This window comes from Canis lupus, chromosome 25 (genome assembly GCF_011100685.1).
Source record: "Canis lupus familiaris isolate Mischka breed German Shepherd chromosome 25, alternate assembly UU_Cfam_GSD_1.0, whole genome shotgun sequence".
Lineage (NCBI taxonomy): Eukaryota > Metazoa > Chordata > Mammalia > Carnivora > Canidae > Canis > Canis lupus.
In genome coordinates, this window is record NC_049246.1 from 10,348,521 (window position 1) to 10,373,767 (window position 25,247).

General features: G+C 45.1%; 1 protein-coding gene across 1 annotated transcript in view; it reads left to right on the forward strand.

The window, feature by feature from the left end:
• The first annotated feature begins 1,445 nt into the window (after positions 1 to 1,445).
• The window catches only part of SLC7A1 (solute carrier family 7 member 1), a 66,464-nt gene continuing 42,662 nt past the window's right edge, over positions 1,446 to 25,247 (forward strand). Inside the window, 1 exon segment of the mRNA NM_001287553.1 lies at positions 1,446 to 1,510. The gene's annotated coding sequence lies outside the window, so the exon portion shown is untranslated.

Here is a 25,247-nt window from a genome sequence, read left to right on the forward strand (position 1 = left end):
AAACGTTTCTGAAAGTTAGAATGGCCATTGTGAAGAATTTGGAAACTACAGAAAAATAAGAGAAGGGGAAAATAAAAATCATTTCTAATTCTATCATAGAGGCTTAGCACCAGGCTGGGTTAAGGGCTTAGCGAAAGGTGGGTGGAAGGCTTTGGCTCAGGGGGACCTGGGCACCCCAGACCTATGCCCCAGACACCCAGGTCAGGAGCCCATGGTATCCTTGGGCTGTGGGGAGGAGCAGGTTCCCTGTCTGGAGCAAAGCAGAGTGGAGTGTTTTTCCTGCCCCTGCCCACCTCTTGGGCGGTTGCCCACCTTAGCAGGTGAACTTAACCATCTCGGAGTAGGGGAGGGTGGAGATCATTAGTAAATACCCAGAACTTGGGATCCCTGGGTGGCGCAGCGGTTTGGCGCCTGCCTTTGGCCCAGGGCGTGATCCTGGAGACCCGGGATCAAATCCACATCGGGCTCCCGGTGCATGGAGCCTGCTTCTCCCTCTGCCTCTGTCTCTGCCTCTCTCTCTCTCTCTCTCTCTCTGTGACTATCATAAATAAATAAAAATTAAAAAAAAAAATACCTAGAACTTGTTCAAGACTTGAAAAGAAATGTTGTAGGTCCTCTCTTGTCCAATATATACCCCGGACTTCCTTGACTTAGCAGAACAGGGAGGAGGGGCCTGGGCCTCAATCCAGAGAAATGGCATGGGCCTCCTGGCAAATATGTGTGGTTATTTAACATGGTTGCCTGCTATTGAGCCTCTTGGGCCCCTACTAGCCAGCCAGCCAGTGGAGAAATAGGAGGTGAAGTTCTAAATTGTGAATTTTGCTCTTTGTCGGTGATTGTGCTGCCCAAAAGTTCCCAGGGGAAGGTTTCAGAACTTGTGTATGAAGTGTGGATCTTGCTCTTGGATTCCATTTATCCAAGCTGCTCTCTTCGTCATCGCCAGTGATAGCTGAAAGGGGCTCCCATTTTCCCGTTTTATTCATTTACTGAGTGAATCTGGGGTCTGGAGTGGTTTTGTTCCAAGAAGCTGCTGTTGCCTTGTCCACGGCTGGTTCCCAATCCTTTGTTACCTCAGTTTCTGTGAGCTATAAACCTGCATTATGTGTGAAAAAGGGCTTCTGAAGGGTGTGATCAAAAGCCTCAAGAATTTTTCCATGTGTTTATTTTTTCTTCTCTTGCACCAGACCCTCTCCTTGAAGGAGCTGGCCTTGAGAGTGACAGGGTGGGCAGCCGCCCAGACTGTGGACACCCTGCTGAGGCCACAGAACTCCTAACCTGCCCAGGTCCGGAGGGCTGCTCTTCAAAGAAACCCTTTGAAGTGCAAACATTTCCTTTCCTGAAAAGAAGGGAAATTGAAATGAAAACCTATTGTTCTGTGCAGACAATGTTCTCTTGGATCAAAGAAGGAGTGAGGCTTATAAAGGGAGATTCACAAATTAGACCTTAATGTGGTGCATGGTGAAGAAGGTGTGATCCTGCTGGTGTGCACTGCCCGGGCTCTCTTGAGTCGGTAAGATTGTATTTTTCTCCCCAACCTAAGGTCCTGAATCAGGTTTTTCATGCTGTATTTTAACTGTATTTCTTATTTGTGTTTTTGTCTTGTGGTAAGCATTTAGAAACATCTTTTGGTAAATTATGACACCATCCGGGATGGAATATTACGTAGCCAATGATAATGACATTTTATTTCTTTTTTGTTTTGAAGATTCATTTATTTAGTTTAGGGGGGTAGGGGGGCAGAGAGAGAGGGAGAGGAAGGGAATCTCAAGCAGACTCCCTGCTGAGTGTGGAGCCCGAGGTGGGACTCCAACCCATGACTCTGAGATCATGACCCGAGCCGAAATCCAGAGTTGGATGTTCAACTGACTGAGCCACCCAGGTCCCCAGAAAATGGCATTTTCAAAGAACACTTGATCCTATGGGAAAAACTTTGCTGTTAAAAGTGAAAGTAAAGTCTGGATGGAGTTTTCCATATTCGGTATTATCTTATCTGAGATATATATATTTGCACAGAAAGGAAACACTATTAAAACTGAACTTTGGTTTATTCACTGACCTGTATGTAGTAGAACCTAAGATAGTGCTCAACAAATATTTGTTGAATGAATATTTTCATAATTAGTAAAATAGTATTTTTAATTTTTATTTTTTTTAGAGAGAGCACTAGAATTGGGGGTGAGGAGAGGGAGAGAGAGAGAGAATTTTAGGCAGGTTCCATGTTTAATTTGAAGCCCAATGCAGGGCTTGATCTCACAACCCTGAGGTCGTGACCTAGGCCAAAATCAAGAGTCAGACACTTAAACTGACTGAGCCACCTAAGCACCACAGTAAAACAGTAGTATTTTAAAGGGGGAAAGTCTTTGAATCAAATAGTAACATTTTGACAGGTAGAAAGAACAACAAATTATTTTAAATTTCTATTGTATTCCTGCCCTGGCATCTCAGTTTGGGGCTTACTTTGTTTTTTGGTACAAATATGTACCACATTTTGTACTTTGGTACAAATCATGGTATGAATGAGTGATTTGACATTTCTAGTTTTAGAATAATTCTGTCCTGTTGAAATTAGAGTATCAGAATGTTAAATTTTTCCTGGGTTGCCTATTAAGCACTTTCACAGATGGGGTAAAATTATGTCTCTTCACATACTCTGTAGCTGATATACCATTGGAGCAGCTTGTTCTGTCCTATTGAGAATTTTGCCTGATTTGTCCAGGATGTCTCATCTTTGAGCATTAATACTGCCATGAAACACTGGCTATACATTATTCTGATTTCTAAGTTCTTTGAAAACACAGCATCTCATCCTTACCTGCAGTGTAGATTAGCTTTGAAAATGGCCTTGGTCTTGGTGGTTCTTTGCAGGGATGGTGAATGTTACAGCCACTCACCCATAGATCTCCCAGGTGAGATCATTTCATTACTCTCAGAAGGACACAGGCACTTAGTTTTCAGAGGTGTATCGGTAGCCTTTCCACCATGCCATCCACACAGGATTCTGGAAGCCTGGGCTTTGGGAAGGCTTTCTTCAGGCCATTTGGGATAAGGCTGGTGGTGCCCGCACACTGGTTCTCCTGAGTGTGGCAGCTTTCAGACTCCTGTGGCTGCAGTCCACAATAACAAATCATTTTACACTGTGATCAAGTATGTACACAGAGACATACATATATATAGATTAAAATGAAAGTTTTCATGAAACAGCACACATTATTGTACTTGTGGTGCATTCTGATAATTTTTATTCTTTTCTATTGCATGTTAGAAAAAAGTCCTAGTGATGACTTGCAGTTTGCAAACACTGTTAGGCTTGGGCATGCTACTCTGCAAACCCACCTGCTGCTCCCACCTTGGTGGCCTGAATTTCACGTTCACTGGGCTGGCACGTGGGAGGAATTCTCTGTCCAGACTGGTTTGGACAAAGGCAGTCAGGGGGTAGAGGTTTCTTTTTGTGGTGCTTTGAGGGTTTCTAACTGAAGTGGACATTCTTGTTTGTGATGATTCCCAAGAAGGTATATAGGAACACAAGGCAAGACCTGTGTGAGCGAGTGGGAGGATGGGCAGACTACCTGTTGATGGTGGAGCCCCATGTAGGGCTCAATCCCAGGACCCATGAGATCATGACTTGAGCTGAAACCAAGAGTTGGACCCTTAACCAACTGAACTCCTGTGTATATAATTCTTAAAACAATTGTAAATCAAGGGAATTGATTCTATGAACAAGAGCTTAGTAACAGAATAGAATCAGAACAAGATAAGTTGCCTACTTTGTTGAAACATTGTCTAAATATCTGTCCTTGTTTCTGGTAAACTTCTTTTATTTCTTATGCTTCTCAATAATAATAAATTTATTGTAAGGATTCAGAGTACTTAGTTTACAGTCTTTTAAAAATTCATCTGCAAGATACAAATATTACCACCACTACTGATACTATTTGAGAAGACTCCTCATGAGCTTGATATTTTGCTCTGATATATGTTAATATTATGTGACATAGGGGATAGTCTGTAATTGTAATTGCATAACACATTCCTACAAAAATCTATAACCTCAAATTTGTACAGCTAGTTTTGTTTTAAAAAACTACTTTTGTTGGAAGACGTTCTTTCTAGAGGGCAATCTTGGGTGATATCAGGCAAGAACATTCATTGGTTCTTTGAGTAATCTGAATGGAACTGTGAAGAATGTCTCACTAGTCTTAGAGTTGGATACAATTGGAATTTTGGAAATTATCGGCTGTAGTTTGTGGCAGGATTCAGGCCTAATTACTGACTCTCAGGTCTGTGGTCTGAAGAGTCAAGGCAAGGGAATTGCCACCCTAGATATCCTGGGTGATTTTGAGCAAGGGCAGAGGCTGGGGAGAACAGCATACTCTGCACAAAGTGCCATCACAATCCTGTGTTTCTGGCTGTTTTGCCTTGAGGATCTGCAAGGGACTTCTTGCTGAATCACCTCAAGGAGCTGGTGGGAGGTTTGGAGCTTTGTAGGGGTGTTGGCTCCCCTTAGGGGTCTCTTTCCAGCTAGGTGTATGACTGTGAACAAGAAGGGAACCATTTGCCCTGGAGAGACAGTATGAGCAAGGATAGAGGGAAGGGACCGATCTCTCCATCCGGATGCTTTGCAGGAGCAAGCAGCATGGCCCCAATTTCAGATGAGTAATGACTCCAATTGTGGTTCTCTCCCCTTCTGCTAGAATTGCTCTTGCCAGTAGACAAGAGCTGCTCTTGAGCTAACAGGACTGTGTGTGTGGGCGTGGATATAGGCTCCTTTAAAATTCTGTCACCTAATAGACCCCTGCTAGGTCTAGACATCATAAGAGGCCCGCACCTACAGTTGTACACTAATAAAAATAATAATGAATAAGTAAAAATTTAAACGTACGGTTGAGACCAAGCATGTCATATTTTGTTTCTGGAAATGTAGCATTCAAAGCGAGAGACTTTGACCATGTTGTGTATGTTGGATGGGTTTTGTGATATGCTTCTTCCTTTTTTTTTCTTCTTAAGATTTTATTTATGTATTCATGAGAGACACAGAGAGAGAGAGAGAGGCAGAGACACAGGCAGAGGGAGAAGCAGGCTCCCCACAAGAGGCCTGATGCGGGACTTGGTCCCAGACCCCAGGATCACACCCTGAGCCAACCCAGGCATCCCAATGATATGCCTCTTCTTTATTTTACTCATCGGCCACTGTCTAGAAAGCATGGAGGTAGGCACATATACATGGATTGGGCAGATGTAATAGGGCCGGCATTGAGGAGAGAGAATAGGAACACATTTCAGTAAGTACGTAAGATAAGTAACTTGCATGATGTGATAATGCCTTTCATAGTGTAAGGTTAAACTTGAGGTGGCTTTAAGCTACCTAGACCAGATCCTTCCCAAGGGATCTCCCTGAAGAGCAGATCTGATGTAGCAGGTCTGGGGGGCATTTCTAACCAGCTCTTGGGATCTTTGGGATAAACGGTGTCTACAAAATTGCTGGAACCTCGAACTAATCAAGGAGACCTGAGCTCCCGAGGACAGGGCCTGGGCACATGTGTCTTTGTGGCTCCAATCCCTGGGGCAGTCCCTGGTGCTGCTTAGGTGCTCAAAAGGTACCTTTTTGAGAGCTAAAGCAATTATTGTCTGAGAGCCCATATGCTTCCCAGCCCCTGGGATGGGAGGGGTGTGGGGGCTCATTGGTGTACTCATTTCTGACCAGCCTGATTATCTCTTTATAGCCAACTGCAGATAGGAAGTGGTAAGTCAGACTGCAGAGGTGGGGCTCTTAACCATGGGGAGAAGTGATAGCTGGGGCCCTGGCCATAGGAACGCGGCACAACAACATACAAGGAGAAGCAAGAAGCAAATAACCACTGTGGTTTGGGATACTTTACTCTCCATTTTGGGAGATCTGTGTGCATGACCATCTGTAGCTCTGTGCCTCAGTCGTGTCTCCCCCCCCCCCCGTAGGCTGTGTTGAGGATTAAGTATATCAAGTGATGAGTTGAGAATATTGCCTGGTATTCAGTAAATGTGAGCTATATATTTTATATCAGGGTTCGTATGTAAATGGTTAAGCTTCAGCCGTCAGGAAGGTTTCTACCAAGTGAGAAATCCAGTTCCAGAGGCCACATACATGCATTATTGCTTCGCTGGTAAAGGAGTAGGTGTAAATTAACACGTAAAGCAATTCCTCCAGAAAGACTGGGGAGTGCTCAGGAGAGGTTGCTACTTGTTCTCTCTTGGTCAGGAATTTCTTAATGCAAGAAGTGAATGTCAGGAGCCTTCTACTTAGGGGCAGGGGGAGATGCGCCAAGGGACAGGGCATGGTAGTGCCAGGGCGGGTACAGGATGCGAGGTTCCATGTCCCTTGCTCAGAAGACCTGAAACTAGGCTGTCACTTTACAAAGGAGGGCACATTTTTTGGCAGATGCTCATGTGTTTAAGGCCCCTTGCATTTCCTTGTGTTTGGTTCTGAGCAGTTGTAGAAATGGATGGCCAAAGGTGAGGGGTGCTCAGGCACAAATCCCATCTGCCTCCCAGAGGTGCTGGGCTTGGCCAAGGGGAGAGACTTGCCTCTGAATAGTCGGGGAAGAACTTAGCTACTTTTGATAGACATTCAGCTAGAGGCCTTGTGCCCCATACACGTATTGGTGTTGAGGCCTTTAGAGTTAGAAAGAAGGCAAGGCAGAATGGTTTCTCAGAAAGCTTTGTGGTTCTCTTCCCCCACATTTCACCTCATATGCTGTGAAAATACCCAGGAGTCCTCCGGAGTTCCTTGATCTGAATGGTATTCTTGCACCTATTCATAGGGACAGAAGGGGGTGGTGAGAAGCCACGGGAAGGGAGTGTTAGTAAGTTCAGTGTGTATGATTTTAATTTTTGCTATGTTGTCTGGTTCCTTGATTCATATGCTTATTAGAAGTCTTTCTGTCAAATGGTATAGAGAAACAATATTTACATTTCTTTTTTTAAAAAATATTTTTTAAATTTATATATTCATGATAGACAGAGAGAGAGGCAGAGACACAGGCATTGGGAGAAGCAGGCTCCATGCTAGGAGCCCAACGTGGGATTCAATCCTGGGACTCCAGGACCACGCCCTGGCCCAAAGGCAGGCGCTAAACCGCTGAGCCACCCAGGGATCCCCTACATTTCTCTTTAAACGTGGAGCTTGAGATTGCTTCTGTAAACACTTGTGAGCCAAGACTGGACTTTCTTGGGAGGTCCGAGGAAGGCGGTGGTGACAGTGGGGTCATGGCTGGGTGGGGACTGGCCCATGCCCTATACTCTGTACCCTTTTGTAGCTCCTGAATTTTGCCTTCCACATGTGTTGCCTTTATGAAATCCCATGATGGCATCATGTCTTTGGGACAGTCAGGTTTAATTTAATGTTGTTTCAGGATCCCTGGGTGGCGCAGCGGTTTGGCGCCTGCCTTTGGCCCAGGGCGCGATCCTGGAGACCCAGGTTCAAATCCCACATCAGGCTCCCGGTGCATGGAGCCTGCTTCTCCCTCTGCCTGTGTCTCTGCCTCTCTCTCTCTCTCTCTGTGACTATCATAAATAAATAAAAAGATTTAAAAAAAAATTAAAAAAAAAATTTAATGGTGTTTCATACAGGAATGCAGAGGGTGGTTTCTAATGACCCTATTTATACTCTTCAGGCTCTAGAAACCTGCACATTCTTTGTCTCACAAGGCGTTTGTGTGAAAAATGCCTTTTAAAGGAGAAGGTTATGCCATCCAGTGCAAGTTCTGCTCTCCATGCATGTCTGTATATTGTCTGAACACGATAAAAGGTAATTTGTACAATAGGGGATGTTTTTATGATTGTGCAAGGAAGTCCAATATGGTAGAGGGGCAGGATGAGCTCTAAACATGGCTCGATGAAAGTTTATTTGCGCCTGGAGCCCTTTGTCCTTTGCTTCCTAGCCACAAAGTCCTCCTGGGGACTCATCGCATTTTCCTCTCCAAGTACCCCCAAGTACCTGCTCGCCCCCTGTCAGTTAGACATGGCCTGGAAGTCCAGAGACCTCCATGCCACTGGCCTAGCCGTGGACTAATGTGATTCTGGGCAAGGTTAATAAGCACTCAGGGCCACATTTTCTCCTTTTGGATTCAGAAGAGATTGGATCAGGATATTCTCTTTGGGATGTCCAGTCCTAAGCAGGAAGCTGGTGACATTCCATGATTATGGAGCTGCTGAAGAGCTCCATGCAGCTTGGTGTCCATACTGTAAAAGTAGGTGTAGAGTGGGAATAGTTGTAATCAGATGTAGTGGGAAACAGAAGGTCTGCTGTCAGGTTGGTGCAAAGATCTTGACTAAGAAGTATCACTTTGCCTGTATTAGCTCAGAAATAATGAGCCAGGCTACTAGTGCAGCCAGTGGGGGAGCACAGTGTAAAAGTACCCAGTAACCAGCATCCACATAGTCTACCAGACTCTCACTCCCTCTTAGGAATACTTCAGAAGAACCCATGCTGGTCAGAATTTTGTGTTTCCTAAGTGCATCTCTGGAAAGAGTGAGCAGTCTTGGACCAAGTGTTCCATGGTCCCATGCAGGGCTCGTGGATGTTTACCCATAGACAAGAACAAGACCTTCCTAGCAGGGGCAGCCAGTTGCTGGTGTCAGGTGCTTGGCAGCAGCATCCTGTTGTGTGAGGCATCTCCTACAGAGGTTTTGGAATGTTGGGACAGGCCATGAGAAGCTTTAGTCCCAAACTACCTCTCTAGGGAAGAAGCTTGAGAGAGATGATTTTCCAAAGGACTAGCCAGCCATGCACATCAAAACATACACAGGCCCCATCAAAGGAGAAAAACTGCAGGCTTGCTGGTGTTAATCCAGCAAGCTTGAGTTCAGAATGCACTCTCAGCAGCAGCAGCAGCAGCAGCAGCAGCAGTGAGAGCGGTCTTCTCTTGGAAACGGTGCTTCTGGAAAAATCCTTCCCAGTATTCTTGCTTCTGCCTCTCTTCCACCTCCTCATATGTCTCCATAGTGGAATAAAGAAAGAGGTCTGACAGAGAAGGGGCAGCAGGTTCTTCCCTGCTACCAGGTACCATATACAGAGAAAAGAGCACACATGACTTTTTTTTTTTTTAAAGATTTTATTTATTTATTCCTGAGAGACACACAGAGAGAGGCAGAGACACAGGCAAAGGGAGAGCCCAATGTGGGACTCGATCCCAGGACTCGGGATCACACCCTGAGCTAAAGGCAGACGCTCAACCGCTGAGCCACCCAGGGGCCCCACACATGACTTTTTTTAAAGTCCGCTGCTTTTGATGGGCTGTGACAGGGAACCAGTTCAGGGGTCTTGAAAGGCCACTGCTTTTCCAGCGTTGGTGAATCTTCAGGGTGCACAGAGCACCTGATTTCTAGGAGGAGATAGCAGTTGAGAGCTGATGGTCCTGTACTTGCATTTCTCTCTGCTTGGGAGCAACCTTCCCTTTGCCGCTGCTCCTCAACCCTTGCTGCATTCTGCAATAGACTAGCCTGGGTGCAGACCATGGGACACCTAGCACCTTTCATGGGCTTCAACTTCAAGGGTCCCCTTCTTAAGGGCATTCTGCCCAAGGTCCTTTAGATTTGTCTTAGTGGACATGACCCAGCTGATGACCAAGGTGCTTTGATGTGGAGATGGATTCATATAAAAATAACACCGGTGTGTTGAACAGTGCACACTCAGCCGTGCCATTGAGTTCACATAAGGTTCAAAGGAGGACAAAGGATGGCAGATAGTCAAATTTGCAAAAAAAAAAAAAAAAAGACTTCACTTGTACAGCTGAAGTTCAGATGTCTTAAATATCTGCTCTCTGGACAGAAATCCGATAAGGGTTGTATTACAGAAGAGGGAAAATTTCTAGTCTGTAAGCCCCAAAGAAGCCTTTGCTTATGTTTGGGAGTGGAGGAGAGTTTGTAAGAGGGTTGACTGGAAGATTTGGGACTGTCCAGTGTGGCAGTGCCAAGGGGAAGAGGTGTGATCAGAGTTTGAAACTCCCTCCAGGCCATGGCAAGGTGAGCCGCAGATTTATCAGCCAGCTCTGGAAGTCAGAGTTTGCCCCTTGTCGGGACTTTCAAATGTCTTAGAATGCGAGGCAGATAGTGCTTTCTGCAGCTGGTAACAAATTGACAGAAGCAGAGGGAGTAGAAGCGGAAAAGGGAAGTGGGCTCAAGAAGAATGTTGTTACTGATAGTTGGATGGAGCCAGGGGTGTTTGGAGTTTATTACCAGTCTTTTGCAAATGCTATCATGGACATGCCTGTTTACAAAGCACACTTTGTGGCCAAAGACAGGACTCTTGGCCAGAATACACCAAGTTTGACCAAGATGTTATTTCTTATGTTCTTGGCTCTCCAGATCTGGGCTGCGTGGCATTTTGGAGAGAGGCAGGACAAACTCAGTGCCTAGGGTGCCCATCTGAGTTGTCTTATTCACATTCTGTGGTCCTTGTAAAGTGAGATGCAGCCCCAAGATGGACAAAACCCCGTCTTTGAACCAAATTCCAGAAGATTTCCCTGCTCTCTCCTGGGTGTTTTCTTCCCCTTACCTGGGGCCTCACTTCTCCAGCTGTGCTATGCCCTCCACACAAGGGGCTTGTGGCTGGCTCGTGCATTTGGCTCCAACTGTGGGAGCCCATGAGTGAGTTGCCCTGCTCCGGCTAGCCCTGCCTGAGTTGGGTCGGGGTGTGGAGTTAAGAGCTGGAATCTAGCCAGGTCACTGGCCAGAGGTGTGGAGAAGGCCTGGGATGCCATCAGGAGCAGTCTGCCCTGGATTGGAAGGTGGCCTCGGAGGAGAGGCACAGGAAAGGGAAGCCTCCAGCCCCATCCGACTGTCACGGTCACTGCCCCTTTAACCAGAGCAGACCCAGACATTATGTGTGGACTTTTATTTGAATTCTAGAACTGACCTTGTGTTTCACTGTTGATAATTTATAAAGTTTCACATTGGCATTAAAATTGAGGTCAGTAATAGATCAGCAGTGGACATCACAAGACAGGGCAAAGGCTCCTCTAACTTAGATCTACCTGCATAGGCTTTGGTGCCAGGAAGACCTGGGTTTTTTGGTTTTGGCTGCAGTGCTGCCTCGGGATATGGACCTGCTCCAGGCCTCACTCTGCTCATCATTCAGGCAAACACCAGCTTCTAGGGCGTCTGAGAATCCAGGGAGTGGCCGACCAGTGTTCCCGGCTCGCAGCTCCATGTGTAGTAGTTAGGCAGATGTTTGTTCCCTGTGTATGTCACTCCCCATTTTTCTGTGTACCTTCTAATGGTGGTAGAGATGGTGCATTTGTTGTCAGAAATGCACACCACGATATACACCCCTCTAACAAGGTTCCTCAGCAAATGAACAGCTAGGGGAGACCTTCAGAGCAGGTGCAGACAGCCCTGAAAAGCTCAGCTCCCTTCCAACTCGGGACACTCGGCAGCTCCACAAAGTACACATTTGACTTGAAGGTGGTATTGTTGGTGTCAGCCTTTGGAAAGTAGGGAGAATTTGGGACCCCAAGAAACATGTCGGTTGCATTAACTACTTCCTAGCTGTGAGAAAATTGGTCAGTCTTATCTCTATGAGGTAGCTGGTAGTTCTTTATACCTGCAGAATGCATTTTATTTCTTGTCCCTGCCAGTCTCACGAGTTTGTGTTCTTATTCATGGGAGCAGAAGGCAGCATTGAGCATTACTGATGTTTGCTGAAGATTAATAGTAAAAAGCATATCTTCAGCTCTGCATGAGGAGCTGTGGGGTCCTTCTTTGGAAGTTGCTAGGCAGTGGCCGATGGCCAGAGCTGGCACCAGTGTCCTCCACATCAAGATGGAGATCTATTCCTTTGGACCAACTTTGAAAAAATTAGTACTAAGAACATAGACTCCGTTTGGAATTTAAACCTTTCAGGCGTTGCTGCGAAAAGCCTTTGATTTAATTTGTATATAAACTCACTTTCAGCTTAAGTCTTTTTTTTTTTTTTTTCAGCTTAAGTCTTTTAACTTCGTCATAAAATACCTCAAAGTCTGGTGGCAGAGGCATAGAGTGTTTGTTTTGTGCCAAGAATTAGCATATCCATAAGCTAAATACAGCTTTCACTTTGTCCAGGCACGAGTTGTTTGTAATTTCTAAATTTGGGGCCTTGTAGCAGAGTGGAAAGTTCCACAGAAGCAAAGCAAATAAGGGGCTGGCTCTTTAAAAATTCAAAATATACTGTGGACTTATCCGAAGTTAGAAGCGGTATACAATACTCTATAAAAATATATGTCCCCCCTTTTTTGAAGTTTATTGTTTTAGTAAGGCGTCCCTGGGATTTCTTCCAGCACAGATCAAGGAAAATTGGTGCAGGGTTGAAAATACTTTTATGTTTAAATAAGAAAATGGTGTTGTTCTTAGATGTTTGTTTGATTAAGCGCTCCCATAACTAAAGAACAGTTACAGCAGTTACATAAAGGGGCATAGAAAAAAATGCATTCTGAACTAGATTCGCTTTAGTTTGGGAGGTGGTAGCCTTTCTTCTCTCCTTTATTTATGTGACTCTCAACATGTGCTTCATTGGGTACAGTAGCAGGTGTTTTTGCTCATTTGTTTGGTTTAGGCCCAGCACAGATACTTGTGATTCGTACTACAAATAATCCTCAGCTGACAAACTGGAGAGCAAAGACTACTAGCTACTGTGGTGACTGCCACCAAGTCTTTCTTTTTTTTTTTTTTTAATTTTTATTTATTATTTATGATAGCCACACAGAGAGAGAGAGAGAGAGAGAGGCAGAGGCATAGGTAGAGGGAGAAGCAGGCTCCATGCACTGGGAGCCCGACTTGGGATTCGATCCTGGGTCTCCAGGATCACGCCCTGGGCCAAAGGCAGGCACTAAACCGCTGCGCCATCCAGGGATCCCCCAAGTCTTAAGATTTACCGTAGACTTGCATTTTCGATAATCATGTAAGAGTTCAAGTTTTTAAAAGAAGCTCTTTGAGAAGTATAGAATTCATTCATTCATTCATTCATTCATTCATTTGGCAAATATTGCTTGTGTGCCTCTGTGTGCTAGTACCGAATTACCAAAGTGTTTGCCCTTACGGGGCATAATTCCTTGGGGTTCTCAGCAGATACTGTGTAGTTGCAAGCAATTGGCTGAGGACCCTGTTTTTTGTTTTTTTGTTTTTAACAATGAATCCAACTAGAGTGAATGCCATGCTCTCACCACCTACTTTCTGAAGACTGAGCTCTTACTACTATACTAAAACTGCTCACAGTTGCTTCTTTTTCTAATTAGATTCAGTGATCTGTCATCATTCCTCACCCTCGTCTCTCTGAAATAGCTAATATGGTTGGTCGTTCCCATTTCCTGCAGACTCTCCTTTTCTGGGTCTGCTGCAGGAATTCACATGCACATGTGTGTGTGGGAGTCACCGCTCACTGCGAGGGCTGTGGAAAAGCCTTTGCCCAGAGGCAGTCTGCAGAGATGGGGCTGATAGCCCTGGGCAAGGAGTGGGGGGGTGGGGTGGGGTTGAGGTGTTCAGGCCTGAGCCCTCAGCACCAAGCTAGGGTTATTGGATTTACCAACTAAAAATACTGCATGCCCAGTTAAATTTGAATTATAGATAAGCAGTGGATGCTCTTCTAGCATGACTCCTTTTTGCTAAAATAAGTATTTGTTGGCGCATTTGGGACACAATTATGATACACTTGGAACATATTTACACTGAAGCATTAGTCTTTGTTTGCATGAAATTCAGATTTAACTGAGTGTCCTGTATGTGATCTGGTAATTCTCTGCCAAGCTAACATGAAGACCCTCTGTGTCGTGGCTCCTGGCACCTTTGAAAGGTGAGGGTGTGGCCGGTAGAGAAACTTCTTTCTTTAGGGAGCCCATCTGCTTGTGGACTCTTTTTAGAGTTGCTCTTTCCTCTTTATTCCCTCCTCAGCTTTGCAGAATGTGCTTGTTCTCCACAGTCTCTTGCTCGTCTCCTTGTCTCCCAGGGTGCTCTGTCCCTGTCAACATGCACCTTTCCCTGGGAGGCCCCATCCAGAGCCTCCTCGTCAGATTCTGATTCGCTCAGCTGCTTGCTGGACACACCAGTGACCTGAGGATATTTTGACTCTGTTTGTGAATGTACACATTTCCTTTTTTTAAGATTTTATTTATTCACGAGAGACACAGAGGCAGAGACACAGGCAGAGGGAGAGGCCAGGACCCCGGGATTATGCCCTGAGCTGAAGGCAGATGCTCAGCTACTGGGCCACCCAGACATTCCAAATAGACAATTTTCTTAGCAATCACAGATAAATTTTAGATGAAAATATTTCCGAGTGAGCTTCAGTTTAACTCAGTTAAGTTTTTTTGGGCACAGATAAACCGCTTAAATTTTGCATTTTTTTTTTTCTGAAAGCATTCTCATTAGGGTAATTATTTTCCATTTATGTTTTCAAGAAAGATTTCCTGCATCTGTTAGCCCTTATCTAATATAGCCGACTTTACTCAGTGTAGTTCTGCCACTGTGTGTTCTGGGTCACTTCTTCCAAGCCTGGTTTTTGCCTAGATCCCATTTTGCAGTTGAATTCTTCATGCACGATTTGGCCTCTGTCAGCTATGTGTATGTGTTATTGTCTCTTGATGGTATGTTTGGTCTACCGTGTGTGGCTAATTCTCTTCTCTCTTGTGCTTCTGGCCCCTCGGTATATTACGGATGGGAGCAGAGAGAGACCAGTGGGCCCAACTGGTCAGGGCCATGGCAACTCAACAAAGGCCTTGCCCTCCTCAGCCCTGGTGCTTCCAAACCCAGACTCAGGATTGGTCTCCCAAATTTGTTTTTCTTGACCTCACTACTTGAGGAGCCCTCCATCTCCCCATCAAGCGGACTTGAGGTGTTAAGAGTTTGCTTTGACTTGTTATCCCCTCCTCTAATAGTCAACCATTTATTGCATCCTGTTGACCCTTTTTTTCCCTCTGGCACAGGCATCTTCCTCTCTAGCCCCACTCCAGCCGTGACCTCTGTGGTGGTGGCTTTCAGTTCCCTGCCCTCCATCCTTCTAAAGCCCTCAAGCATGTTCTCTCTGTACGTTCTTTCATATTTCATTTCTCCCCTGTTAAATCACAGGCCCTTCTAGGCCAGGGACCTTGAGGCTTTCTCCGTGCCCTGCAGTTCCTAACAGGGTGCAAGCAGTGGAACATTCAGGAAGTGCCACTTTGGATGAAGGATGGTGCTCTGCCCGCAGGGCCCAGGGCCAGGCTGGAGGGCTGCAGAATGGGGCTTCTCAGGGCAGGGGTGTGACCCAGTAGGGCATCAGGTGGTCCAGCTGTGGCACCTCCTCACCTGCGTGTGGCACCTTGTCCCCCTCACACACAGGTAACCCCAGCACTGGGAGACAGTGCCTGCCTGGCTGCTGGCCATCTGGCATCCTTCCCAGTGACATTTCTCTTTGACCTTTCCTTTGAAGAAGGGTTTTGAAGCAACATTGTGCATGTAGAGGTCAACAAAGAAGCGTGGATGATATGCTGACAGAATGTGAGTTAAAAGGCAGGAAGTGAGGCTGCTCGATACAACCAGGTTGAGGGGATGAGCCGAAAAAAATGCCCATGAAGTAATTCTTTAATCATTTGTCTTGAGAGACGTAAAGTGGGACATGGAAAACAAACATTTCCATTCAATGTATACACAGTTCGGCAAAACAAATAACTGGGCTTTGTGAGTGTCCAGACCTCCTGGGAGGAGGAAAGCGGCCCCTTGACTGGGCGTGCTTCCCCCCACCCCCGAGGTCAGAGTGGAAGAATCAGAGGAGCTGCCCCTGTGGTAGAGCAGATAGAGCAGAGCATTTTCTTTTTCTCAATGAAAGCAAAAACTTCCACATTTGGCCCATGAGCCAGATGGATGAAAAGGTCCCTGGGGTGGCATGGTGTCATCCCGGGGATGGACCCTCAGCTGGCACCACTTGACTGCACACTTTAAAAGGAGCACCCAGGGGATCCCTGGGTGGCTCAGTGGTTTGGTGCCTGCCTTTGGCCCAGGGCGCGATCCTGGAGTCCCGGGATCGAGTCCCACGTCGGGCTCCTGACATGGAGCCTGCTTCTCCCTCCTCCTGTGTCTCTGCCTCTCTCTCTATCTCTCTCTGTCTATAATAAATAAATAAATCTTAAAAAAAAAAAAAAAGCAGGGGTAGCACTCCTCAAAAAAATAAAATAAAATAAAATAAAATAAAATAAAATAAAATAAGCACCCATTGAGCCTTGCCGGCACCTGAGTGACACCCCGAGATTAGGATGGCTGTGGTCGCCGCCAGCTCCCGACATGCATGCTGCAGAGGACATCCGTCTTCGTGCTGCAGAAACCAGGATACTTAAGTATTTTAAAATAAAAATTAGTGGCTAAAAACTCAGTCATTATTGATTACAGTGTTTATATAAAATCATGTATTTTACATACATTGGCCATGTTTATTTTTTTTAATAGTTCTAAGCCAGTTTAAAGATCTCTATGCAACAGCCCTGAAGTCTTTTACCATCTGAATTAGGGTAGATAGAAATAAACCAGACAATCAACTTAATTTTATGTTTTAAGCTATATATTTGCATAATGCCTTGTCAATTACTGAATACCTTCATTTTATAAAAGCACAGTTATTTTGAGTACTTAATCTTCACATCACTTCACAAGCTGACTTTTAATAAGATCTCTTGTAAATTAAGATGCTAATAAAAGTAATAGCAAACATATAGCACTTACTACGTGCCAGGTGCTCTTCAGTGCATTGCACATGTTAATTCATTTGAGCCTCTCCCAAACTCTGAAGTAGCTGTTGCTACTATTATCCTTGTCTTGCAGAGGGAATAAAAGGAACCCAGTTTTATCTGAGAATTTAATTTCTATCTTGCCTCTCTGCTCCTTGATTTTCACAGTAAGGAAAAGGCAGGGATTGGGTGAGTTGTAGATGAGTTAAGTAGTATCCTTATTCCAGTTTTCAGATGAAACAGGAGGGTTGAGTGAGTTGTTCATGATTGCACAGCCAGGGCCAGGTAGGGCTTCTAATTCCTCAGGTCAGTGAGCAGGTGTAAAATGGCACATAGGAAAATTTTTTCCCACTCAGCGTGACTTAAAATCAATAATGTAGCTTAATAGGAATTTCCAGGCCTTCCTACCCAGGTGCAGAGAATGTTCAGAAGAGGGACCACTGCACACGGAAACTATTTCATCTTATGCCATAAAGACAGGGTGAGGGACTCCTGGGTGGCTCAGTGGTTTAGAACCTGCCTTCGTCCCAGGGTGTGATCCTGGGGTCCTGGGATCGAGTCTCACATCGGGCTCCCTGCATGGAGCCGGCTTCTCCCTCTGCCTGTGTCTCTGCCTCTCTCTCTGTGTCTCTCATGAATAAATAAAAAAAATCTTAAAAAAAAAAAAAAAAAAAGACAAGGTGAATGCATCTGCTTAGGGACTCGCACTCAGGTAGGAGGTACTAGATTTTTTTTTTCTTTGTTGGCCGGTCCAGGTAATGTGATTATGTGCATGAGGCTGTGTGGGAGCTTACCTGTTATGTCAGGAAACTTTCTGCCCTGGGGTCCTGACCTTGTCCTTGTTACCTGATTTGTTTAATGTGACTGGGCCTGCTGTGCATAGACTAGAAGGCAACTTTGCTGTGTTCCTTGGTGGGGGCGTCATGGGGGCAGGAGGTGTTGCTGGCCAGCTAGGGAGGTGGCAGAGGTGGCTTCAGGCGGGGACCTGGCTGAATGAAGAGGGCGGGGATGACTCCCACATCAACCACTTCAAGCTCTGACAAGCACCCACAGATTCTGAGGCTCAGTTTTTTCATTTATAACATGAGGATTGATTGATGATCTATGCATCTGAAACACTGGGCACAGTGTCTGTGACATACCAGCTGCTTAGATTTTATTAAATTACGTTGAAGACTGAAAAAGAAAAGCCTTTTTATAATGCAATGCTGTTGTTCTAACTAATCACTAGAATCTCTCTAGGCATTTTTGAGACCATGCTAGGTCTTGGGCAGCTCACATTGGAGGAGGAGGGTGAATCATCAGGTGGTCCAAGGCCCCATCCAGCTGTGCAGTTCTATAATAGAGGCATTGTGTTTGGGGGAGGCCTGGCCTGCCCACATTCCTGAGGTGGCAGAAGCAGCTGCAGACATCCAGAGCTCACTCCCCCTAAGGCCAGCGTCATCAGAGCCCTTGCAGGGAACAGATGGGACTCTCAAGCTGGGTGATTAGTGGTGAATTTAGTAAAGCAACTGTTTACAAAAGCAGGGCCAGGGTTAGGGGTGGTCCTACTGTGTTAGTGGTCTGGGGTGGCCAGGGGGCCCTGAGTGGCCCAGCACCCTAGACCTGGAGGAACAAGGGAGGGTTTCGTGACCACGACTGGCTTTGTTGGTGTGGGGTAGGGGAAAGACCTTCTGTCACAGAGCCTCCATCCTCCTGCTGGCCCCAGAGAGCTCAGAGGGCATTCAGGTTGGCCCCCGGTATGTAGTGGAGGAGGGTGAAGGGTGGCTCTGGGGCAAACAGAAGAGAAGCTGATGTCAGGCTTTCGAGGACAAAGACCATTTAGGTGTGTTGTGCATCCTCACATTTTGATTTGCTTTCAGTAAGACACAATTCTTAAAATGTTGAAATGATTAGACAGAGGCCCATTTTGAAAGGATTTAAACTGATGGCTTCTTTGGTAAAATTCCTTCAGTTACTTAGAATTCTGGAGACTTGCTTGCAAGCTTTCAAATCATTCAGTGTGTTTGGATTTGGGTTGCCTCATTAGTAAATAAAGGTATAGATTAGATCAGGGCTTAGCAAACTGGTTTATAGAGGGCAGGTGGCAAGTGGGTTAGGCTTTTGGGGCCAGATGTGGTATTTGTGGTTTTTTTTTTTAAGATTTTATTTTTTTATTCATGAGAGACACAGAGAGATAGAGGCAGAGACACAGACAGAGGGAGAAGCAGGCTCCATGCAGGGAGCCTGGTGTGGGACTCGATCCCACGACTCTAGGATCATGCCCTAGGCTGAAGGCAGCGCTAAACTGCTGAGCCACCAGGGCTGCCCCAGATGTGGTATTTTGAATAATAATCTTTCTCTTCCTTTTTCCTCCTCCTCAAAAAATAAAAAAAATAAAAAAAAACCTGTGAAAAACACTTTTAACTTGTGATTGATACAAAAGTAGGCCAAGGGCCATAGTTTGCCAACTTGTGGACTAGGTCTCTGTTTCCCTAAGAGCAGTGTGTGTGCCCTGTGTGCAATTTTAGGGAGTGCACAAACATTTTTTTCTTAACATGTATTAGAAAAAAATAAGAGATGACACGTTTGGAGCTCACTGCCCATACTTGGCTGTAGCCATCAGGTTTCTGCAGGAAATGGATGGCATTTCATTGGATAATGGAGCGGAGTTTAATATTTGAGTCCAGATCATTTTGGTGGTATTCCATTTGAGCATAATACAAGGGTTTCTACAAAAATACTTAAATTATGGAAGAGGTAGATTCCTTTAAGGAAGAATGTTGTAAATAACAATATGCATGCTACAAAGATACAGCCAAAACTCATGAAGGAGGTGTGAGAATAGACTGGTTTGGAAAGTAGTAGATCGTCCTGACTCTTTCCTACCACTGGCATTTCCTGATAATTTCTTATTTGGGAACTGTTGTACACAGATGAAAACGTGGTCAAGAAGTGGCTCAAGAAATTTTGTGTGAGTTAATGGGAGAAAACAAGAGGACAGAGCCATTTTTAAATTGAGTCCCAACTGGTACACATGGCAGATGTGTCTGGTGCCTTGCCCGCCTTGCTCCCCTCTCCTGGGGAGTGTGGTTCCCTGGGTGGGAACCCTTCAGAGTCCTAAATCACTCCCTGCACATTAGGTTTCCCTAACTGTTCCTGTATAGAATTGTACCAGCATAGCCAGCTATTTATTTAGCCCCAGGAGAACAAATTAAGTCTATCAAAGTACAGAAATTCAGAGGCCAGGGCTTGCAAGTGCTTGCTTAATTCCCTTTGGTAATCACTAGGCTGGTGCAGGCAGGCTCCTCTTTCCTGGACCTGGGCCACCTTCCTGGCCACATGCAAGGCTCATGTCTTTATAGGCTTCTTCAGAGCTGCCGCAGGGTTGGGGACATGTCCGTGGGAGGAGAGGGGCGGGCTGACACCTGCCTGCAGTGAGTTGTACCCAGGGCTCATAAATGCCCAGGAGAGGAGTATGAACTCACTTGTCAGGGGTGCCTGGGCAGACAAAAGGCTGCCACCAAGCCTCATGAGCATTCTGAACATTCAGTGCAGAAAGTATTCCAAAATTTGCATCCCGTATGTTTTTCCTCCTCGCTCCCCAAGTTGGGCATGTCTTTTCCCTGCCTCACGGTGATTTATGTGTGCTGGTAGTGCACCTTGATGATCTTTGGAAATTCTGTGCCAGTGCTAAGAGACCTTACTGATGTTTTTACTGCCTGTTGGTCTTTTACTTCTGATTACCTATTAAAGTCTTCCCATTTTCTCTGAGATCCTGGGCCACATAGGCACAGAGTGAAAGGTGTTTCCCCTGTATCCTGTTGAATACCTAAAAGTTAACCTAAAAGCTTAACCAAGTATATTTAACCAATGCCACTCTTCCTTAGTTTTATTGTTCACGATGAAGTATCTGTGCTGCGTGTTAAACCTGGAGCTTATGTTTGTAGCCCAACTGAATAAGAAAAGGCCCAGTGCTTGCAGGGAGAGTGTATTAATAAATAGGAGCTAATTTCACGTTGGTTAAATGCTCAAAGCAAAAGGACTGTTGCATATAATAAATGGCTTGTGCAGGGAGGTGGAGCTTCTCATACCAACTGCAACTAGCTCTATAATTATTGATTTCTAGGGGGAAGTGTTAGAATTTTGATTTGAAATGGAATTAAAGTACATGGAAAAAGTGCTGCTGCTGCACACAGTGTGCGTAGAAGTCCTGGAATCTGCCCAGGTGCCGTTCATAGAAAACCGTGCTGTAGTAGTCTCTGGTGGATTTTGGGCTCCTCTTAGCTTTTATTTATTTATTTTTTTGTAACAGCTTTATTAAATACAATTTAATACCATAAAGTTAATCCATTTAAAGTATAAATTCAGTGGTTTTTATTATATCCACAGTAAGGCAACCGTTAGTACAATTTCAGAACGTTTTCGTCACTCCTAAAAGGGAAGCTGTATGCATTAACGGTCACTCCCCATTCCCTTCTCCATCCCCACTCCAGCCCTAGGCAGCCATTGATCCACTTTCTGTCTTTGAGAGATTTCATATAAATAGAATAACACGGTATGTGGCCTCTTGTGACTGATGTCTTTCACTCAGCCTGGCATTCTCAAGGTTCATCCACATGGTAGCATGTGTCACTGTTTCACTCCTTCGTGTGGCTGAGTGATAGTCTGTTGTATAGATGTTTTGTGTTTTATTTATTTATCATTTGATGGACATTAGGGTTGTTTAACCGTTTTTTGGCCATTCTCATCATGCTGCTGTGAACATTTGTGTACAAGTTTTTGTGTGGATACATGCTTTCATTTATCTTGATTATATATCTAGGAGTGAGTTGCTGGGTCATATGGTAAGTATGTTCAGTTTTTTGAGGAATTTTCTTAATTAAAAAAAATTAAGTATTTTTTTAGTATACATTTTTTAGGTGTACATTTCAGCAGCATTAAGTACATTCACATTGTTGTGCAGCCGTCACTACATTCCTCCTCATAAGTTTTTATGAAACAATCAGCACCATCTCTTGGCTCCCAGAAAAGAGAAGTAACTTCAACTTTGACTTGGCAAAGGAACTGATTAACAAAAAAGAGAATCATGAATATAAGGGATCATGTTTTATATTTATTGATATCAGGAGAGTGTTGGCACACTCTCCAGTATAGGGCCAAAATTGGTGTGCATATTTTTAGGAGGAACCATCCCAGAGCTAGAAGGGATCATGAAGAAGGTTTGCGTAGACCATTGATGGACCTTGTGCTGTTGGGACCCCTTTGTACTGTTCCACACCTTCAGATTCCATGTCACTCAGCCCTGTCTGGGGAGTGCCTGCCTTCCTCCCTTAGCCTCGTCAGGCCTTGACCTTGGCCACTGCCTCCTCTGACCATTCCATCTTGGGTCTGTTGCTCTGAAATGCCCCCATGTCTCCTTTCTCTGCTGCTCATTTTGGAGAACAGCCTGGAGTTTCTGTATTGTATTCATGTATTTCACAAGTACCTCTTTTTTCTTTCTAAATATTTATTTTTATAGAATTTATTTATTAGAGAGCATGCTCAGGGGGAGGGGCAGAGGGAGAATCAGACTCCCACAGAGCAGGGAGCCAGATGCAGGGCTCAGTCCCAGGACCATGATCGGGATTATGACCTGAGCTGAAGGTGGATGCTTCACCAACTGAGCCACCCAGGCGCCCCTCTGTTTTCGATCATACATCACTTCCTCACTGGCGAGGACTGTATTTTATTAAATTCTTTGGGTTCAGTTACTGGCAGAGAGAAATGCAAATGTCCAAAGTTGGTAGGTGCTGCAGTCTACTCCCTGTAGCTTGTTAGTGCGATAATTCTTTTAAAATATTGACAAACCACATAATTAAGAGCTGATTATTCACACGTCAAACAGTTGTTCACTTCAACTGGAGAATTTCCTAAAATAGCAGCTCCCCCTGGCTGCATTTATCTATTTGTATAGCTCATTAGCTATTTGGCGGAAAAGTTTCAAAATGCCGACCAGGAGCCAGTACATTTGCAGAATAGGATGAAATGAAGACAGAGTGTTTCTGAAATGATGTCACTTATTCAGGGACAGTCTCCCAGGAATGTATTTACTTTACAATGTATGGGATCTGTTTATATGCATAATCTCAATTTATTACTATTTTTAAACAATTCCATGAGCTTAGTAGTAGTTTCCTTTTTGGAGAAGTAAGGAAACTAAGATTCAGAATAATTTGCCCCAGCTCATTGAACTGGTCAGTGGTTGAGCAGAGACTGAAACCAAAGTCGCCTTGAAGACCTATCTTCTGCATCCTCGTTCCCTCGCATCTCTGTGTTTGCTAAGTGGGAGAATCCTCCTTTGTGTCTGATTAAAGTGTTACTGTAATTATGTGATGGCCCATTGCCCTAGGGGACCTATTATACTCTCATGTAGAGTTTCAGTAGTATTAAAAATAATGGAGCATCCGAGTGGCTTCAGAGTTGGATGCGCCAAGGTTTGAACCACGCCTCAGCTTTATGACTACTTTACAAAGCTGGCTTGGCTTAAGTAAAATGGGTATAACAGCTGCATAAACTCCAAGGCCTGGTTTGAGGTTTAGATGAAGTCATGCACAGACAGTGCCTTACAAGGGGCTGGCACCTAGTGGCTATTTAATAGGAATGTGAGCCATTCTTCTTATTGTTACTGCCATGGGGGGTGGGGTGGGTGGGTATGGTTGGCTTTAGATGCGTATTTATTACTCCTATCAGGAGGCAGAAGTCAGAGGCTGGTTGGTGAGGGCTCTGAAGGGGGAGGGAGGAAAGTGGCAACACGGAGAGTCGGAGAGTCGCTTCTTTGTACCTGCCCTCCCGAACACGTGCCCTCCCTCCCTCCATGTCTCCCCTCTCTGTCCTGCCCTAATCAGTGTTTCCCATGATGGCCTGGGAGGATTTCTGCATTCAGTGGTGAGTTGGTCCCTTCCAACTCTTAGAATTTACGATTTTGTTTTCCAGATCTCAGGCATTACAAAATAGAGGTTCATGGCTCCTTGGTGGGCAGAACATTTCTGGGAGAGAAGTGGTCATCCTTGTGCTGAACACTGCTTCATCTCTGTGCTTTCTCCGAGGGTCCTTCCATTCAAACGCTGCAACAGTGTGTTTTGCAGAGCAAGAGGACCATTTAATGAAGTGGCAATGGGATCTTTCTGTCACAGCGGAGTCCTGTTCTGATCTTCTGCGCCTCGCCTCCTGGAGCTGTAAAATGGGGATAAGACAATCCCCTGGGGCTCTTGTGAGCTCAGGAGGGCTCAGCCTGTTGCTTCCTTTCTCTCTCAGGGGCCCTGCCTGGCCATCCTGGCTCTTCCATGTTTGACCTTCACCTTCCAAGGTCACCTTCACTCTTTTGCAGAGTCACACAGAGCACCTGGGTTTCAGACCTTCTACAAGACTCACTCTCAGAAATGAGGACTCAGATTAATAAGTGAAGCATGTCTTAGCCTATACTACGTTTTTTAATTGTTTACTTTTTCCCATCTTCTGCTTGCCTCTTCGTTATTCTCAATCCTGGTTTGGGGACACTAGAGGGTTTTCCAGGGATGTGGTGACGAGGTTTGGCTTTCTAAGCATGAATACATGTTTGTTTGCAGATGTTATTTGTAGCTTTTTAAAAACTAATAGAATTCTTAAACCAAGTTCACTTAAAGTCTGTAGAACGCTCTACAGTCTACAGTTTCTCACAGTGTGGCAGGCTTTCTCTACCTTGGTGCTGTGTCAGTACCTCTTTGTTGTGCACACCGTCCCAGGCATTGTGGGATGTTCAGCAGCATTCCTGGCCTCTGAGCACTAGATGGCAACACCAGCATCCCTCAACTGTAGTGGCCACAGATGTCTCCAGGCATTGCCAGGTGCCCCTTGGTGGGAGCAAAGGCATCCTTGAGAACCATTGCCCCATAACCTCAGACTTGGCCTTTCTGGGTTTCTTCTGCCGTTGGCATTGCCAGGAGATGTAGGCTAATGGGACAAATGGCCTTTACTGGTCTCTTGCAGGACACAGCAGAGAAGGATTCTGTGGCCTTTTCCTAGAGTATTTTGCATCTTTGAGGAAGGTTGAATCATCAAATTGTGAGCCCAGTGGTCTTTTCCTTGGTGCAGTATGGCTGGAGTAATTTTAATTTTTGAAGGGTTGGGGGGAGGATAAATACCTTGCTGTAATTTCCTAGACCAGATTTCCTTTAGAGTTTGTCATTTTTTTCCCCTAATAAGTTTTATAGAATCACAAATGGCTATATGGAGTCTGTGGTCTTTCAAACAGCATTTATACTTAAATGTTACTGCTGTCTCAGAGAGGGGACAGAAACTGGTGTAGGTCCCTGATACAGATGGGGTTAGGGTGGACATTGGAAATTGTTAGAAGAGGTGAGGTATTCACATCCTCACGTGGACACTGGTATCCAGTCTGTGAGTTTTCCTGGGAAACCACTGAGTAGCAGCTGTAAAGCCCACAGTCAGCGGGTAAAAGACACCACGTTATCATTGAGAAAAGCTGGTAAGTGAGCAACACATGCTCACATCAAATGTGTTGTGCTGTCTGTCATGGAGCTGTGGAAGTCAGAA